This window comes from Mirounga leonina, unplaced genomic scaffold (assembly GCF_011800145.1).
Source record: "Mirounga leonina isolate KUSES-001 unplaced genomic scaffold, KU_Mleo_1.0 Mir_115, whole genome shotgun sequence".
Lineage (NCBI taxonomy): Eukaryota > Metazoa > Chordata > Mammalia > Carnivora > Phocidae > Mirounga > Mirounga leonina.
The window spans coordinates 99,661,298-99,668,675 of record NW_023270268.1 but is presented as its reverse complement, the minus strand read 5'-3'; positions in this window follow the sequence as shown (position 1 = coordinate 99,668,675).

Here is a 7,378-nt window from a genome sequence, read left to right as displayed (position 1 = left end):
AATCGAAAGTATCCCCCTACACAATCACTGCACATCATTACTCCCCACAGTTGTTTCAGACTGTCTAAGAATGTTAGATTTTCACTTACAGAGCTCATACCCAAATGGTACTAAAACGCCTAAATGTATTCTGCTCTATATCAATTCGTTCAGTTTCACAATTCTGAATTACATCCTCTTACAGAACTTGGGTTAATACATCTTTGGAACCAATCTTGTATATGCAACTTATTTCACGCCATCTCCCAGACTGTGCTTTAGGAACACATTCATACACACAATATTTATGGGGCCAGGCTTATGTGGTCTGAAAAGCCATATAATAAATTTTAAAATCAAGCAATAGGAAGGCATTTTAGATTTTGTTTTTATTAGACAATGAAAGGACATAATGAAAGTTCAATATTAAGTGGATTTATCTAGCCTTTATTTATTCAACAAATTTGCTGGGAGACTTCTATATACCATACATCCTTAGAGGCACTAACAATATGCCATTGAGTAAAATAGACATAATTTCTGTTTTCACAGAGCCTATATATTTATCAATACAAATAAATATGTACAAATAAATATGTAATTGTTGATTGGAAAAGTGCTAAAGAGAGACACAGAATGGTATTAGAGCAAATGTGCTTGTGGTGTGGGAAGGCTGTCTTGATAAAGTGACATTTAAGCTAAGAATTCAGGGATGAATGAAAATACATTTTAAAAAGGAGGATGTAGGAAGGTGTCCCAGACAAATGAAGAAGCGTAGGCAACAGTTCTGATATAGGAAAGAACACAGAATTTTTGAAGACTAAATGAAGTCCAAGGCAGATGGAGTGCCTCTAGAGAGTGAGTAGGGGTATGGTATGAGCATAAAATAGTCAAGGGCTATATTATATAATGCAAAGCTTTGTAAAGCCATGTTAAGGATATCGGTCTTGATTTCAGAACAATAGAGAGCTAATGAAAGATTTTGCACAAGGGATGACCTGACACATTTTTTTTTTAGATTTATTTGAGAGAGAGAGAGAGAGAGAGCGTGCAGGGGGGAGGGGTAGAAGGAGAGGGAGAGAGAGAATCCTAAGCAGGCTCCATGCTCAGTGCAGAGCCTGACACAGGGCTCAATCCCATGACCCTGAGATCATGACTTGAGCCAAAATCAAGAGTCAGACAACCAACTGAGCCACCCAGGTGCTCCACGTTTCTTTATAAAAGAGAAAAATGTTCTGTGGAAAGAGGTAAAGCATGAGGAAAGAGTGGACCTAGGGAAACCAGTTTAGAAGCCAAATCGGTAATCCCAGCAAGGAATGATGGTGGCTTAGACTACAGAGGCTGTAGAGAGTAGCAGAAAATTGGAGCCATTTAGGAGATATTTAAGACTGGATCCAGAAAGAAAGTGGGTGATTGAAAGCAAATGTGAGATTCAGGATTTCAACTTGAGCAATTAAGATGGTGGTGATTTAGTTGTTATAAGAAACTCTAGAGGAGGCCCAGATTAGGAGTGGGAGATAATCCACATTAGGACATGATGATTTTGAGGTATATTTAAATTAAACAGCAGTACTGAATACCAACTGTTTGCATGATTATGGGCATAATAGGAGAGAACGGAACTAGAGAAATAAAATTGAGAGTCAATGTAGCAACTATAATTAGAGTTGTGGGCATGGAAAACATTACTAGGTAGAGTGTGTGGAGTCTGAAGAGAAGGGTCAAGGATAGTTATTTGAAAGATAGAGAATTTAAAGTCCATAGAGTTGGTTGAGTCAGCAAAGGAAGCTGATAAGCCGTTGAGAGGAAAGTAGGTAGAAAACTATGGGTTTATCAAATTCACAGAGAGAGAATATTTCCCACAAAAGGGAGTCACTAATAATATTCAAAGTTACTGAGATTCCAAATAAGAAAAAGGTATATAGGGTAGATTGAGATGGCAGAGGTTGTGGGAAGGGCAAGTAGGTGGCTGTAATTGCAATTCAAGAGACTAGCTAGGAGGCTAAAATCAGGTGCATGTGAGTTACTTTCAGTTAGGTCTGAGGATCTATGAGTGGAATTAAGAGGTGGTGAGACCAAAAAAAGTTTGGAAATTTGGAGAATATGGCTAAGTGAAAGATATTATATATATGGGGTAAAGGAGGAAAAAGATTAAAGAAGCATCTGAGGCTTCTATCTGGCATCCTGGAAAATTTAAGGAGCAAAAGAGATGAGGGTGTTTGGGAGAAGATTACATCTGAGAGAATGTGATGAGTTCCATTCTGCTGTCAATACCTGTGTCCTTCTCTGCAGTCATGGAAAATTATATTTTCCTTTAAGCTAATCCATTTTTTAAGTTGGCATTGGAAAAACTGGAATTATAACAAATTTTATGACATGAGTGAAACATGGAAAGTCTTAGGACACTTGGTCTCCACTTTTGTGTTAGGCATTGGTCAACTTATCTACTACATAGATAGTAATGGCTTACAATATAAATATGATGTTTCCACATATATTTTCATTTGAATTAAAACTGTAAGTTTTTTGATGATATGAATTGTCCAGAGAGCGATGCTGAGTCTTATTCCGTAAATATTTTTAAGTTGCAAAATGATTTTCTAGATAAAGGAATTGACGATGAATATAGAGGACATCTGATTCTCTTACAAAGTATTTCCTGTAAACTATGTTTTAGTTAAATTGGTTTCATCCTTTCATGCTTGCTAATAAGACATCTCTTTGGCTGAGAATGGTTTTCGGCCCATCCAAGTAAATCACACCTGCTGTGCGGCTGCAGATATGGATGGAGCCTTGTCATCCTGTTCTCTTCAGCCGATTTGACATGCAAGTGGTGAGCTCAGCATGCAGAGTGGTGAAGCCAGCAGAGGGAGACTTAAAGAAAGGGTTTATGACTATGCTCAGGCAGCAAAAACAGTTTTACTTCCTGAGGATCCACATGACATGCCAAATTAAATGTTTTTAATCCCCTTGGTTATTAACATTTTGGTGAATTTCTAACACCCCAAGTATCTTATGACATGGTAGATGTCAAAAGAACTATGCATTTATATTGGTCAACATTTTACAAACAGTATATATAGCACAGATTGTTTGGCCTAAAAGATGCGACAAATTACTATGCTAGGTTAGCGGGTCATCAAATTGGGAAAACATCAATATTTGTTTCTAGCATGTTTCAAAAATTGGCATTACAACGTCACCTCTAGAACTGTTCCCTCTCACACAGGGTGTGTTTCACATAAATTTAGCGCTGGCCTCAAAGCCATGCTGGCAAACCCATGAGATTCTACTTCTCGGCAGAATTGCCTCAGAGGAAATGAATCACTTTGGAGGTATGAAAAACATTTGCACTTCTTATCCAAGGAAGGAAACAAAGCTAGGATGCTTAAGAAATAGTCAAGAGGAAAAGAGCTATATCTTTTATAATGTTTCTAAAGCCAGATTCTATTACTTTTGGATAGCAAATTCTTTCCTTTTGGACTTGAACAGATGCGTGGAACCAATGTGAGAGTACATTAGAGAAGCGTTTGTTATAGAAATTGTTATAGAACTAATCCTGATTTCAGACTATATGGGCCCAGTTGAGGAATCTGCCAAGCAAACTGGTACCCATCTTGTGTTGCAAGGCCAGAGCTGGGGTCAATTTTCTTTCTGGATATAGCCATGATTGGAATAACTGAAGAGATGAGTCTGAGCCAGATTCTTTATGAGTGCCAAATATTGATCTATAGGTCCAAAATAAGAATAAAATCAGTTAGCAAGCTAAAGTTTAGGAATCAGTTAAAATTGGAACAGTTAATCTATTAAAATTAGAAAAATTAGGAGCGCCTGGGTGGTTAAGTGTCTGACTCTTGATTTTGGCTCAGCTCATGATTTCAGGGCCATGAGATGAAGCCCTATGTTGGGCTCCACACTTAGTGTGGAGTCTGCTTAAGATCCTCTCCCTCTCCCCCTCCCCCCTCACTCATGTGAGCGCATACTCTCTAAAAAAAGAATTTTGAATAATTAAAATTGAAGTACAGTTGAAAATAAGCCAACTAGAGTATACCTAGCTTAAGTATCTGAGGTTTTTCTTTAGTTATTCAACTCATTCAAAATCATTATTGAACACATATTATATGCCAGGCACTATTCTCAGCACCTGGGATATTTTAGCAAAAATCAAACAAACAAACAAAAACAGATAACAATGTCTGGTTTCTTAGAACCTAATTTTTAGATTGAGGGAGAAGATAGGAGAAGGAGAAGATAATGCCCTGTAAACATAATAAATAAGTTGTATAATTGTAAGAAAGTGATAAGTGCTATGGAAAAATTTAAAGTGGAACAGGGTAATGTGTTAATGTGAGGAGGAAGACAGTTTGCAATGTTAAGATGATTAGTGCAAACTTCACTGAGAAAATGACATTTAAACAAAGATTTGGAGAAGGTAAGTGGATTAGCATGTGAATATCTAAGGACATAATGTCCCAGGCAGAAGGGGCAGCCAGTGTATGCCCTGTGGCAGAAGAATTCCTTAACCGTAGGAGGCTTGATGTGCTTTTGTGTTGAACTGGCTTCAAGGTTAAAGAATATGTGAGCATTATCAAAGCTTACTGACTCCCTTAATTTCTGAGTGGCTGCCTAAAGTGCTTATCTTCAGTCATCTGTGTTGTATCCATTAGCCCCCTAGAGCTTCTGCAGTATCTGTCCCTTTGTATGGCTCAGATGCTATTATTCCCAGTAGACAACTGGGAATCTGCTTTCATCTAATTGAAGGCCCACTGAAAACTTATCAAACACCTATTCTGAGAGTAGAGCAGATACAGATGGCCCTATTCAATTTAGTATGTGTGGCGGACAGAATAATGTCCCCCAAACATGATCACAGCCTAATCTCTAGACCCTCTGAATATGTTACCTTACATGGGAAAAGGGATTGTGCAGAGGTGATGACTTTGAGATAGGGAAGATTATCCTGGATTATCTGGGTCGCTCAATATAATCACAAGGGTCCTAATAAGAAGGTAGTAGAAGAGTCAGAATCAGAAAAAGAGAGATTTGAAATGCATGTTGCTGACTTTAAGATGGAGGAAGGAGCCAAGAAGCAAGGAATGCAGGCAGCCTCTAGAAGCTAAAAAGAAGCAAGGAAGTGGATTCTCCCTTATAGCCTCCAGAAAGAACTTTAATATTAAAACTTCTTATCTCCACAACAGTAAGAGACTAAACTAGTATTGTTTTAAGCCACTAAGTTTGTGATAATTTGTTACAATAGCAATAGGAAACTAATATGGTATGGTAGCAGTCTGGATCCAGTTGCCCTGGGGAGTACCAATTCTAGGATATGTGCTGATCCCAAAGATCAAGGAGGATTCTGAGCTCTACAAATTTGGGTGAAGCTAGAAACCAAAGTTTTCTCAGTGCCTCCTGTGCTTTCTGAAGAGCTGTGTTATAGTTCATAGAGACTGTTGCCCAAATTTATCAGAAGCTCTCAGTACTTTATACCAAGTACTACAAGGAGCCAGGAAAGACCCAGCCCAGCCCAGACCCTCAATATAACCCCAAAAATTTGATTGCATGTAGATTGGCCTAGGCTTATGAGGACATGGAAGAATTGTTCACATTATTGCTTTTTTCCTCTATGTACTGCATTGTTCTCCCATTACCTTGACAAGGCTAATGCTTTTAATATGCACTGGCAGGTTTGAACAGACTCTTCTATTTCTAAGACTTATAGCTTTGGAATGTGGGTAACATTTTGAGAACATTTGTATTTTGGTTTATACATTCACTGTAGGATGCATCATAGTCTATTGAAAAAATAATGAACACAACAAAGTAGATTCTAGTCTTAGTCCTTTGAAGACTACATGGCCTTGAACAAGATACTTTGCCTTGCCGTACCACACTCTAGTCTCTCAAAAGTGTAATAATCCATAAGGTTATCAAGAGAATAAATGTTCTGAGATACATGGAAAAAGTGTTCAGAGGTAGAATTTCATAAATATTTAAAATAGAAAACGTTGGAACTGGAAAGCACCTTAGAGATAAAATGGTCCAAGACTCATTCTATGAGAAAGGAAACTTTTGGACAGAGAAATACAGTGATCTACACAATGCCAGTAGCTGGTGAGGGATGGGCACAATGTCACATAGCCAATGGAGTTCAGTCCTCTTATTGCCATCCCCAGCTACATTCATTTTAACATCCCCATTTTTTCAAAAGAATCCAAAGTCCTAAAAGAATAAGCATATTCTTCAAGTTTTTCTTACAACTTTGTTTTCTAATATCCCAACGACTCTCACCGATAAATTGCCACTTCACTAAGATTAAAAGTGGGGATATTAGCCTCTGGATTAGTAGTATTCCTGGACAAATAAGTAGAAACAGGAAGGCGTTGAATAAGCAATTTTTTTACATGTATAAAAACTATGGTTTCCCTCAATTTCTATACCCCCAAAATCTGTTGAAGTCCCAACTCTCAATATGATGGTATTAGGAGGTGAGGCTTTTAGGAATTAATTGGGGTATGAGGGTGGAGCCCGTGTGAATGAGATTAGTGTCCTTATAAAAAAGAACCGAGAGTGCTCTCTCCTTCTTTCTGCCATGTTAGAATACAGTGAGATGTAGCTCATCTAGAACTAGGAAGAAGACCCTCATCAAACACTGAATCTGTCTGTACCTTGATCCTGGACTTCTAGGATCTCGACCTGTGAGAAATGAACATTTGTTATTTAAACCACCAATCTATGGTATTCTGTTAGAGCAGCCTGAACTGACTTAGACAGGTGTCTATATCAATGAAATGTTCCTTCAGGACATTTCTACTAATTGAGCAAACTTAATTTATTCCTGAAGGTAGATATCTATGTAAGAATAGATTGTTTAGGTACTTCACCTTATACTGAGGTACACATAACTTTAAGTAAAGGCAACACCAAATATTTTTCTATGGCTTTTACTAGGTTAAGCATTTTAATTAAATAATTTAAAAATAGGTGGGAATCATACAAAATTGCTAAATGTGATTGTTTTTGACCTATAATAAAAACCTCATTTTATATTCTTCAAACTGATCACTGGATTCTCAATTTTAATATCCCTTTACTTTTAATATCCTTTCATAGACAAGGCTTTTAACTTTAGGAATTCAGTTTAGATTTTTAAATGAGGAATAAAATGCACACTCTTACCTCTTTACATATCACCTTTAACACTTCCTTGATTCTATTCTAATTCAACCTATGCTTTACTTCAAACCAAGAGCATTAATAAAATAAAAGTCACAAAGATTGTAGATGGAAAGCTTGCTATGAAAACCACATATCCTGACTCCTATTCCATGACTCTACAAAACACACTGAGCAATGTGGCCATAGTGAATTTCACGAGCAAGGTCTCCAGTAATGGACACTG